Here is a 12,651-nt window from a genome sequence, read left to right on the forward strand (position 1 = left end):
GGAGGAGGAGGAGGAGGAGGAGGAGGCAGGGAGCGAGAGAGTGCCCAGGGTGAATCAATGGAAACCCCCTCACGAAGCCGGGAAAACACTTCGGCCGCAGCCAAATAGCATTGATTATTTTCCTTCACTTCCCTCACCGCCGTGAATTTATTTATTTATTTTTTTCCTTCTCCGTCCCCGACGCCCCGGAGCGAGCGCTGGAGGGAGGGAGGAGGAGGGGAAAAAAAGGAATCAACACATCGGAGAAGTCCTTTCCAAGAGCCGCCCCCTCCCCTCCCCGCCTCGCGCTGCTCGGCGGCCGCGGTTCGACTCCCGTCCCTGCTTCCAGCTGAGGTGTAAGTGCATCGATTTCCGATGCTACTGGGTTGGTTTTTTTCTCCTTTCCCTCTCTCTCTTCTTTCCTTCCTTGCTCTTTGGAAGCTCGAAACGGAGGGGAAAGGAAGCGCTCCAGATTGCCGCTGGATGGGGACTGAGAGGGACGAGAAGGGGCTGGGGGAGGGGGAACGGACGGATGGACAGACGGGCAGACCCAGAACCCGGGATAAGGAGGGGCAGGGGTGTGGGAGGAAGGGGGCGTGCGGGCGGGGATGGAGGGAAGAGAGATGCAGGGGTGGAGAGAAAGATGGGAAAGGAAAAGGCATCGAGGCTGGACTAGGAGCCAGCTGGACAGAACGAGGGTACCGAAAGCCTAGACGGACCGCGCTGAGCTGTGCGGGGAGCGGGGGTCCCGGAGGGAAGGGGAGGCCGGGTGAGTGCCGGGGCTCGGAGCTGTCAGGCCCTTAGGGCCTGGGTCTCGGCGGCCCCCCGCCGGCAGCGGGATGGGGGAGGAACCGCGGAGGGCGGACTGATAGACGGGCTAGCACGCTGGGGGCGGGGGCGGGGGGGGGGGGAGGGGGTTGATTATGGGGGTAAGGAGGATGTGGATACCCTCAATCTTCGTTTTTGCATGAAGTTGAGGTTTTTTGTGGTTTTTTTTTATTTTTGGAAGGGTGCGAGTAGGAGAGGGGAGGCCACAGCCCCACTCAAGATGAAGCATGTCTGTGCAGCCCCCCATCCCCACCCCCAACTCTCCATCCACTCTCGCTTCTCGTCTCTGGGTAGCGCTATCATTTTTGAGCACTCAACCACGCTACTCCCTGGCTATTGGTTTTCCCATTCTTCACGCATCCATCTCCTGGTCTGTGTGTCACTCACTGTCTCTGTGTAACCTTCCCATCCGAGTAATCCTCTCCGTGTGTCCCTGTCACTGTGTCACTCCTTGACTGCTTGACTGTTCTGCCCTTCTAGGACTCCGTGCTCTCTCCTGCGGGGTCCATATGTATGTCTTTGGCCCTTTTAGGCTACTTTGGAATTAGGCACCAAGACAGTGGTAGTCACTGGTCTGGGGCCAGGAAGAGTAGGGGGAGAGAGTAGAAGTGTTTCCCTCAAGGACTCCCATGCTCTTTCAGCACAGCCAGGACAGCTTCCTCTTTCACCACCACCGAGGAAGCTTTGGAACTTCCTAGCATTGTTGACTGTCCCTTTGCCGTGTGCCTGTCTCCCCCATCAGGACCTCACCTTCTGATCTCTGTCATCTGCCTCTCCAGGAGCTTCCCAGCACAGCCCTTTTCCTTGCTGACTTAATTTTCCTCCCTTCCCCCACTTTATCTTGTCCCTTTTCTCATTTCCCATTTTCTTTTACCTCTTTTTTCCCCACCCCTCTCTCCCATAATCTCTCCTGCTTATTCTCCATCTTTGTTCCCGTTATCTGCCCTCTTCCTACCAGTCCTCTTTGGTCACCCCAAGTTCCTTTTCTCCCTTATCCTCTTACCTAGCAGTTTAACCCCAGCATCAGAAGGTGCCAGAGAGCAAGGGGCTGGGGGAGTATGATTTGTGAAGGCATATAAACAGGCCAAGAAATCAATTTAATGGGCTTCCAGGGGCGGATAACCCCTTCATCAGTCAGCATCATTATGTCAGTTAACTGTCAACTTTGATTTTGTAAAGGAACATTCTCTAGGACTCTGAGCTCCACCCTGGCTGGTCTCTTTTAATCCTTCAATTCATTCTAGATTTCAGCGGCTTTTTCTTCACTTTCCAGTTCATCTTCCTGGGTCCATCCTCTCCTTAGGCTGGCACTTTCATATTTGGATTCAGCACAGTTCTTTAGACAAATTTGTTTAGTGTCATAGAAGCTATATTATGCAGGGGATCAGTCTTATTTAGCCTAAAGAATGGTAAAGGTGGATAAAGGGTCTTGAGAGTTTACTTTGGTTTTAAGCCCATCCATCTCCTTAAAAGGGTAAAAGGAGGAGGTAGCAATGCACAGAAGATGGAAGATTTCAAAGATGAACAGAATTAAAGAAAGGAAGGGGAGGATGTGTACAATAAGCTTACGGGGCAGAGAAATGCATGAGAACATGCAAAGGAAGGGAAGAAAATATGCAGAATGGAGGACAGGGGAGGAACTGAGGGCTGATTAATGAAAAATTGGGAAAATGAAATAAAACACGAGTTGATAACTATACAGAGAGAAAGAGGGAGAGAAATGCTAAAAGATTCTTAGGTCAGAAAAAGCAAAATGAAAGAAAGGGAACTGATGAATAAGATGAGATGGGAAAAGAGTATGGTACAAAGCAGTAAATGGATGGCAAGAGGAGGAGTGCTGAAGCAGATCAGAGCAGCACTGAGCATGGTAGGGGGAAAGAGGAGAGGATGAGATATCAAAGGAAACAAATGCCTCTGGTGTGAGAAGGACACAGCGTGATGGATGCAAAGAGAGAGCTGTGGGAGGGGCGATTTGGAAAAAGGGCATAGCAGGAATACCACCAAGCAAGGCCCCAAAAGAGAGCCAAGCAAAAGGGAGAGAGAGCACAGAGGCAATGGGGTGAAGGGAGAGGGGAGAGAGAACCTCATGAGCATTCATTCCATTGGTCTAAGCACTCACTACACCACCAGAGGCCTTTGCATTTCATTCCCAAGCCAGGAGAATGTGAGCAAAGAAACAAAAAAAAAGTAGAATTCCCATTTATTTTAGCTGGCAGGAATGTGAATCTTCCTAGCCCCCTGAGAACCAAAGACCTCAAGCCTCTGATGTCATAAATTGTTGGTGTTGCCTTGGCAACCTGACAGTTCCTCCTTCCATGACATCAGAAACAGCGGGTGTTACCTTGAAACCCATACAGGAACAACTTGCTGCTTTGCTGGGGAGCTGTAGCTCACTTATGGGCCCCAGGTCTAAGTCAAATATGGAGGATTTCTGGTTCTGATAGCTTCACCTTGCCTCTCTGGTGCTCTTCGGCACTCAATTGAGGTCCTGTTTGTGAGTTCACTAGCACCTAAATAGAGCAAGAGGAACAGAATTCAGGAGACAGGAGGTATTAAGGATGGGATGGTAGGACCAAAAGGCAGGCAACAAAGGAAGGGGAGGACGGGAAATGGTACCTACAGAATATGACAGGAGACTGGCTTTGTGAACAGGGAGGAGGGTTATTGAGGAGGTAAGATGAATCTGGCCTGGGTTTAGGAATGGAGGCTAAAACTGGAAATGCAGAAGAGGGGATCAGAGCTGTTTGGGAGTATAAACTGATGCAGGGATAGAGAAAAGGGAAGGGTTCTGAAGTGCTGGAGGATACAATGGCATTTGGCTATAAAGGAAAAAAGAGACTTGGAGTTGGAGAGATTAAGCTGGTGGGTGAGAGATCCAGGGCAAGTCATGATGGCCCTATGAACGGAGCCTGTCTGGTTTACGGTTGTTTCCCGGCATCTAGTACAGTGTCTGTCACATAGAAGATGCTTAATAAATATCTATTGATTAAATGTTGAATTAATAGGAAAAGAGTTGCCCACCTTTTTCTCTTTCTTCTCTCTAGGTCTAAGTTTGCTTAAATGGACAGGCTGGGAAATCAGAAACTAGAGGAAAGGGCTGGAGTTAACCCAGTGACAGTGAGATCTGAGGTAGGGAGAGGAGAGACTCTGGGTTGGGGGCACTCTTGGAGGCTGCCAGGGCTGACTCTCGGGGCTGATCTAAGACAGTATTTGAAGAGATAATAGGAGGAAAACATGAATGAACAGTCTTGGGGAAGATGCGGAGGAGGGTAGAGAAAGGAGGTTTCCAGAAAAGGTTGAGAATTGTTTCCAAAGAGAGAGAGTTGACAGATTTGAGTTGGAAGTAGCATCCCTATCCCATTCTCAGTCATGAAACCACAATTGAACCGGTCATACCCATATATACACTGGTCACAAATAAGAGTTGAAAAATCAATACCAGGCCCATCCTAAACATGCTCTCCATACCCCAGTAATTACAAGGAAGTCAACATTTTATCTACTGGGCCAAAAGTCAGAGGGAGGCAAGTTACTGCTGCCCAGACTTTGAGGTAAGGAAGCCTGCCTGTGGGCGATGGCCTAGATGGTAGACTGCCTGTTGTTCAATGATCCCAGAGGTATCTAGGAGAAGAGGGGAGGCAAGAGATGCAGAGCTCACCACAACTCTGCGTGAAATCTGCAGTGAGAGAGGTCTAAATATACAGAGGTCATCAAGGAGAAAGATGAACCAAATCCAGGATTATATAGTCAGATCTATGTGAAAAGCCAAAAATCCCTGAAAGGGTTGAGAAATCTGGGAAAGAAGACATGGAGGAAAGAGCAGAGGGACCTAGGGGAGGGTCTGGCTATAATGAGAAAGGCCAGGTCAGCTAGAGAAGGTGCTAGCGGGATGGGGCCTAAAGGGAGAACAGTGGCAGCTGGATGCACTGTCAGCTGCCGCCATGGACTTGGGCAGCTCATATTTTGCAGCAGGCGACAGGCTGTCGACACGGCAGTCCTTTACCTCACCGTTAGAAACTCATTTCATTGATTTTTCCATCTTTCTTCTCTGGCTTCTCATACTGAGCTCAAGTCAGCCCACCACCCACTTTCCCAGAGCCCCTTGCCTCTCTGGGGAAAGCCCCAGAGTACTGTCCACCCCCTCCTCCCTCACAAGCTGGTGAGACAGGGGTCAAAGATTTTGAGATACCTTCCAGCACTCTGAGGTAATCCCCACTGGCATCCCTTCATGTAGAAACTGGTCCAGAGCCTAGGCCCTCTCGTTGTTCAGGGTGCCTAGTTAAGTGGTGATAGGGCTGAGGCCCACCTGCTCTCCTGTCAGCAAGTGGTGCCACTGGCATGTGGGCTGCGTATACCTGTAGGAAGACATCTTTTTCTAATTCTGAGACCACTCAGCATCCCTCAAAAATTGTTTTCAAAGTCTATTTTTGACTGCTTATATTTGCCTGGAGAGGGTCAAATGAGAGAACAGAGAGATTAGGAGTCCTCCTCTCTTTGGGCAGTTATATGGGATTACCTTGAAGCTAAGTCTCTAGCCTTGGGATTCACAGTAGATGGTGGCATAGCAGGGCCGTCCACTGGAACAATACATGCATGGTGGTCTGCACGATTAGGAGGACATGATTGTGCAAGAGCTCCCAGCAGGGAGGAAAGGGTATGTCTGTAGTGCCTGATCCTGTCAAGAATGTATGCAAAATCGGTGGGGCAGGATGAATGTGAGGCAGAAAATTTTATTTCACGTGTGGACGTTTCCCTAGTGCCTTCTCCAGTCACAGCCAACTACCTCAGCCTCTTCCTTTACGGTTGGGATTGGGCTAAAGGTCAAGAGTCAACTGTCAGTCATTTGGCTTCACAGTGAAAGAAGGCAGAGAGTGGGATGGGAGGGTGGAATGTTTCCTGAGAATCTGGTGGGGTCAACATTTTCATCCTTAAATTTTTCATTCCTTGTTTTATCAATGACCCCCTGCCTCTGGTCTCAAGCCCAAGGCCCTCTGGCTCTGTCTTCCTTTTCCTCTGGGGCCCAAATGTGTCTTGGGTCTTGGGTGTCTGAGTCTAGATTTTGCCACTTCCTGTGTCCTTTTGGCATGCCATCTCCTCCATCACAGTCAATTCCCTTTTCTACCCAGCCATCTCCCCCTTGAGGCCCAAATGCCTTTCTTCTTCCATTCTCCAGCTTTTTCAGTCTATGTGGTTTCCAAAACTTAGAGACAAATTGTTCCTGGTGCTTTAGGAAAAGAAGCACATTAGATTAGGAAAAGAGAAAATCAGGAAAGGCAAGAAAGAGGTTTGGAATAGATTGGAATGGGAGGAGTGGGGAGAAGAGGATACAGACTGAGTCTGACAGAGATAGAGGGAGGCAAAGGTAAAAAACAAACAAACAAAAAAAAAATGTGACTTTAGGGATGGGAGAGAACCCAGAGAAACGGCCACAAATTAAATGAAATAGGGCTATAGGCAGTAAGGACTAAAAAAGAAATTGGAGAGGAAACAGGGAGCCTGGCCCCCTGCAGGGAAATGGCAGGCAGCTGAGGAGGGAGGAAGAATGGTTTGTATGAGAAGCTGCAGACAGAAAAGCCAGGCTGTGTCTCAGCCTCCACGACAGTCCTGAGTTCAAGCCATGCTGGCTTAGACCCTTGTGGGAGGAACTGAAGTGGCAAATTAACAACGATAATGAAGTCACTGCTCCTTGTTTGTCTTTGCTGGTTTCCCCTTGAGATTTGTCCTTTGGCCAGACTGGGCAATGTGTGGGGGAGGGGAGGGGGTGCAGAAAAGAGGAGAGAGATGGAGATTTGGAGGACAAATAGACATGAAGAAGTAGAAGGGAGAGTACACAGGAATGGCCGAGGGGAGAGAGAAGGGAGATATGAAAAGACAAGGAAAGAGAGAGAAGCAAGACAACAGATAAAGAAAAGAACAATGGAAACAGAAGGAAACCTGGAAGGAGGAGCAGAAAAAAAGGTGGAAGAAGGAGAGGTAGAACAGGGAAACAGTGAGCCAGAGGAAAAGAACGTGGCCAAGGATGAAAAAGCTGCAGCTGTCGGGCCAGTGGGCGGGGCCTCATCTCCATCTCTAATGGCTGTGAAATGAGGTTAGCTCCATTAGAGGCGGCGAGAGTGTAACGAGATCACACTCATTAGGGCTGGGCCATCCCAGTAATTACCACCACCCCAAACACACCCACACCAGCCAGGCCAATGAGCACATATGGGCACACAGCAATGCACCCACACAGGACACCCTGCTGCCGAACAGGAAGTCCAGGGCCCTCACAGGTGTAAACAGAGGGCCTCAGGGAAACCCAGCCAGTGGCCCAAGAATGAGCACCATCACCAATCCAAAAGAAGCACCGTGATAAGGTGACACCTGGGCCCTCAATCACAGACACAGGCAATCAAAAAGCAATAAGCATACACATGCACCCCAACTCAGGAAATAAGGCACATGGAGGAGTAATTATCCTTCCCGTTTATTTATTGTAAGTGTACAATGTGCCAATCTTAATATCAATCATTTCAATTGACAGCTCCCTGAGGATACTATTCCCCATTCTAAAGATAAAGAAACTGAGGCTTAGAGAATTTAAGTGACCCACCTGCAGTCATTTACATATTAGGGAATTGAACTAGAATGTGATTCCAGGTCTATCTGACTCTAAAAGCTATATTTTAAAAATAATACCCTACTGCCAATCTGATGAAGTTCATATGCTAATATGGATATATTTGTGTAGACTTTCAACTTTAAGAGACATTATCACAAATGGGCACACACGTCATCAAAAAACCCTTCCTATGCATGCTTGTCCTCTCCCTCTGTCTCCCTCTCCCGCCTCCTCACTCACACACACACACACACACCCCTACAGAATGGACGGCGGAGACCACTGCAGAGACTGCAGTGTGAATGGCGCCCCCTGGAGGTGCACAAAGCATGGGTTTTGTTCCGGCCTTTTTTTCTTTTCCTTTTTTGACTTAACCAGTGGGAATTTATTGGGTCACAGATTTAAGGCTAGGCAAATTCAAGTTTGAGGCATCAGCAAAATGATGTTTTCTCCCTGAAGCCTGTAGCATTCTGGGGCTGGCTGCCAGCAATCTTTCAGTCTTTGGTTTTCATGTGGCAATACACATCTGGCCCATCTTATACTAAGAAACAAACTATCTGGGAGAGACCCATCTAGCACCTTCAAGTTCTAGGAGGAGCATGACAGTACATATACTCAAAGTGACACTATAGAGACAGAGTAGCACACTCAAACTCAAAGACCTCATTCTAATTGCAGACCAGCAGTCTGAGTACCTGCTTCACATGTATGAGATCCCGGGTTCAATCCCTGGTACCTCCTTTAAAAAAAAAAAAGCAAACCAGCCACAGTCCAGAATCTTACAAATTACCCCAAGAACAAACAAAGACACTAGATTCAGGCTACCTAAGTTCCAATCTCAACTCTACTTCTTTCTAAGTGGGAGACTTTAAAAATTATTTTACCATTCTAAGTCCATTTCCACATTTGTAAAATGGGGATGAAGAGCTGTACCTGTCTTGTCAGATTGTTGTGAGCCATTAGGTGATGTGATATTTGCAGAGGGTTCTGCACATGGTAAGCATTCAAAAGATGGTAGCTATTATTATTACTATTATTAGTTGTGCTGATGTAATATTTAAATGGAGTCATTACATCACATAGGTTCACACAGAATCAAAGAAACCACAAAGATTTGTTATATACAGTCACTGACAATAGTATCCTTCTGAACTATTATAGAAGAATTGCGTATGATTTCTTCCAAGCTCAGGGATAGCAAAGGTCTTCTACAGAGGTTGCCCCATGCTAGGATTAGATGTGATCCTGAATCTGAATTCAAGGGTACAACTCCCTGTCCCCTCACTCCCTAGTACTCTTATGGAAGAAGGGTTCAGAGCTGGCTTCGTGTGTTTGTCTAAAATCGAGATATGTAGAACATGAGACCTTTGTCAAATCTCTCCAGTGCACCCACAAAATACTTCTATTCATGATTGCATAAATCCATGCAACAGAACAACTCCACACAGCTGTCCTAACAGAGTCTTCCGAGGAAGCTACATGGGCAGAGTCTCCTCACTGGGACACCACCCCACCAGCAGTACACACCCTGCAGCACACGCCACAAATCCATGCAAATGTGAATGTATGTGCAATATGCTGGTTGTGGTCTTCTACCCCTGCCTACTCCCTACCCACCACCTTCTTCTTCTGTCTCCTTTTCTCCTGACACAGTTCCCTCCCACCTATTGTAAGGTATAATACACAACCTTCTTGCTTCATCCCTCTCACTGGGGACAGGCCACCTGCTGAGTGGTGCCAGAGCTGGGTAGCCTTGATGAGATGAAATATTTTCATATGCAGATCAAGGTCTAGCTTCTTTGCCCTCTCCTTGCTCCTGTACCTGTCCCTCCCTTTTTCCCTCTTCTTTGCCTTGTGGATATCTCTTTTTTTGCCCTCTATGACACTCTTCCTCCCCAGTGTCTGTCTATCTCCATAAGTACTCTTTCCCTGCCATACTCATTGTCTCTTTTGAGCAAAATTTGCACAAAGTAAGCACTCTCTCCATATTTGTAGGAGAGATAGGTAGAATAAAAATTGAAGAATAGTATAAATGGGTGTTTTTGTTTTTGTTTTTTTGTGGGTTTTTTTCTTTTGCTTTCTTTTAAGTATCGGAGATGAGATTTAGAGACAGAAAACAATAGCTTTAAAGGCAGAGAGAGGACATAATAGTTTTGACTCAGTTGTTTCTGTGCTCAGTCCAAGTGTGAGTCTGGGCAGTGTCCATTCTCTGCTCTGGGATAGGGTTTTCTCTAGGCCTAGCAATCAGGGCCAAATGAGTTAAGAACTCCCTGCTAGGTAGACTAGATTTAAATCAAGTCTGCCCTCTATTGAAAGAGCGGAAATTAGAGAATGAGTCCCAGCCAAGGAAGGGGCAAGGCAGAAAGAGTTACCAGCCTGTGTGCCCTATTGGAGGAAAGAGCCAAGAGAGAAGAAAAGAACCTCAGTGAACACCTAGTATGTACACTTTTTACACATTACATCACCTGTTGTCATCTTCACAACACCCCAGTAAGGGAGGTTTCATTCCCATTTTTACAGATAAGGAAACTGAGGTGCAGTAAGTAACTTACCATGGGTATACAGCTAGTGAGTGGTGGAGCCAGACTCTGGGTCTACATGAATCAAAGCCCATGTTCTTCCAATGCCTGAAAACAACAAAAACAACAACAAAGCATTCATTAGTTAGAATCTGTTTGCTGTTTATACAAACAATCCCCCTTGAGTAGGGGCACACACACACTCCATCCTTTCTGTATCTCTTCCCATTCTCTCCCAGGTTGCCACCTCTTGAAAGCCGCAGGTTGAGACAAAATGGGGAGAAAGACCACGGCAAAGTGAGTGGGGAGGAGAACAGTGCCTTAGGCAAGAATTTCAGAGGAAAGAAAAGGGCCTAATATTTGGGAGTACGGGAAAGAAGGTAGATGGGACAATTAGAAAAGTGAAAGGCAAAAATGTTTAGAAGGCTCTGAGGTGAAAATCATTGTATGCAAATTTTCAGCAAACCGGATGATGCTCAGGGATGATGCCCTCTGGCAGCCTTTGCTGTGACTTTGGGTTTGGAGAAAAGGAGGGAGGGGGATTGTTTTTTCGAAGGGGAAGCAGGGAGGAAAGAGCCAATTTGTCCCCCACAAGGCCTTCGGTCCTTCGTGATGTCCCTTCTATGACCACTAGGGCGCAGTAGTGTTTCTTTGTTTCTCCTAGCCTGCAGGAGGTGGCAGGAGGACTGGGCCTCAGGGGAGCCCTGGTCTTGCTGGTGCTGGTTTTGCCTCAGGTTCTACCAGCTAATCTCAATCCACATCTGGCCCCTCCTCAGTGAGGGAAAGAATTCTATCCTTCTTCAGGTCTCATTTTTTGGGGGTCCTTTCTTTCCCCTTGCCCCTTTGGACTCTTGTAATTCTCTAGATTTTCAGGTCTCACTGTTGTTTCCCTTGTCTTGCTTGGCCTCAGAGTCTGCATTTCCAGCTTTCCACCCCTGTTTCTGCAACATGACATCTCAGTCTTTCTCGCAACTTGACATCTCAGTTTTTCTCTCTACCTCATGACATCTCTTTCTGGGTCCTAGTGAATGTCTTGGTGCCTCCATGCTCCCCAGTTTCTTCCTGTTCTAAGTACACTCTGGCCCCTAAACAGGGAGTGTGCTTCAAGAGTTATGAATTCTTGTCCAGCTATTTACGGGGTACCTTTCTGCCCATCTCCCATGGGAGAATATTTGTAGTTTCATAATTATGACTCATTTGTATGACAAGAGCTCTCTAGCTGAGGAAAGCAGAACTTCCATCTTTACCTTATCATCTTTAGGAATAATTAGAGATCCAGGTCTGGCTGGAGGAAGAGGGCAGTACCAAAAAATCTCTCACCTATTTCTCCATAGCTTTCTTTCCATCTTCCCCCTTTTCCTCTTCTCAACCTTGCAAAGTAACAGAGCATTAGGGAAGGGGGTTGGAATGAAGGGGAAGCAAAGGAGCTTTCGAGACTGAGGGCCCTTTTGGAGCTGGAAGATTCATCTGAGGGGATAGCTACACCCTTAGAGCTCTCCACCTCCCTTGGCTCCAGGCCTCCTTCCCCCCCCCCCCAGCCCCCTCGGTGGCAGCAGCCGCCGTGTAATTTAAAGCTCTCTCTGTCGCCTCTAATGTGATCCTCTCGTTTTATTGACTCTCTCTGCCGTCTGTGGCGCCCCTTCACATCAATCTCCTCTCTAATCACACTGCCGCCACTGCCTTCTCTGAATCCCCCAACCCCTTCTCCTTCTCTTAGGCCCCCAGCCCTGGCCTCTACCCAGGTCTTTCCTTCTGTGTCCCCAACCCCACTCTACTCCTAAAATTGCCTTCTTCCTCCTCACCTCCTCTAGTGGTGGGAGTGTCAGGGCCTTTGTGGGGGCAGGGGTCCCCTTCTCCCTTTACTCATGTCTAAGGTGCACCCCAAGGGAGAGAAGATGCTCCTAAGTAAAGCCAGGAACTAAAAGGAGGAATGGTAATGAATCTGAGGGACAACAAGAATCCTGTCCTGGGGGGTGGGGGGAGCAGGACTTTAAGCCTGTCATCTGTTTCTGCATCATCTCCGGAAAGAAATGAAAATGGCATTGAAGGGAGGAAGGGCAAAGAAAGTGACAGATTCAGAGAGGGAAGGAAGACAAAAATTGAGGAGGAGGGAAATGGAAGGAGGAAAAAAGCGAAAAAATAATTGCTGCAGCTAAAGGTTTGCAATAAATAGTAGGTGATGGGAGAAGCACCGCAAAGAGGAAAGGGGGAGGGGGAATTGGTGGCAGTGGGGTGAAGGGGGGGGATGCACTAAGGCAGAGATAAATTTGCAATTGAAATTCTTTCCTGGAGAGGAGGATGGGTAGGTTGGGAGGTGAGGAAGAGATTTGCAATTTTAAACAGCTGCAGACCTACCCTCACCCCAACCTCGGTCACACCCACAAGCTGGCCAAAAGCTTTGTTCCTTTGGTTTCTAGCTGGGAATCAGATGGGTCTTTTACCAGTCCTGGAAAGTAGACGCTTTGGAGAGAGAATCTGGAAGGTACTGCAGGATTTGGGGCTTGGTTCTACCTAGCCCTCCTTTGAAGTTTTCCTCTAGAGTTCTTGAGAGTTGGGAGCCAAGGAGGAGGAGCAACTGAAGGAGGCAGCGCCGACCCAATTGCTTGGGCTAGTGGGGAGAGAGCACCTGCCCTCAAGTTCAGCCTTCATCTACAGGGCTGAAGAGAGGTCCCTTTTGCCCAGTCCTCAGTTCTTCCCACCAGGTGGAGCAGTGGTACCCACTTC

General features: G+C 47.9%; 2 protein-coding genes across 12 annotated transcripts in view; one reads left to right on the forward strand and one right to left on the reverse strand.

The window, feature by feature from the left end:
• Positions 1-12,651, reverse strand: part of THTPA (thiamine triphosphatase) — a 45,784-nt gene that overhangs the window by 8,843 nt on the left and 24,290 nt on the right. For 5 of the 6 annotated variants that reach the window (XM_004456357.5, XM_058293703.2, XM_058293706.2 and 2 more), the window contains one exon: positions 9,961-10,035. The gene's annotated coding sequence lies outside the window, so the exon portion shown is untranslated. Of the gene's footprint in view, positions 1-9,960; positions 10,036-11,247; positions 11,298-12,651 lie in introns of all 6 variants that reach the window. The other variant, XM_071214011.1, reaches the window with a different exon arrangement.
• The window catches only part of ZFHX2 (zinc finger homeobox 2), a 28,787-nt gene continuing 16,145 nt past the window's right edge, over positions 10-12,651 (forward strand). For 3 of the 6 annotated variants that reach the window (XM_058293697.2, XM_071214010.1, XM_071214009.1), the window contains exon 1: positions 3,274-3,356. The gene's annotated coding sequence lies outside the window, so the exon portion shown is untranslated. Of the gene's footprint in view, positions 336-3,273; positions 3,357-3,862; positions 3,937-12,651 lie in introns of those variants that run through there. The other 3 variants (XM_058293698.2, XM_012524373.3, XM_058293696.2) reach the window with 3 other exon arrangements.

The sequence above is a fragment of the Dasypus novemcinctus genome, chromosome 3 (assembly GCF_030445035.2).
Source record: "Dasypus novemcinctus isolate mDasNov1 chromosome 3, mDasNov1.1.hap2, whole genome shotgun sequence".
Classification (NCBI taxonomy): domain Eukaryota; kingdom Metazoa; phylum Chordata; class Mammalia; order Cingulata; family Dasypodidae; genus Dasypus; species Dasypus novemcinctus.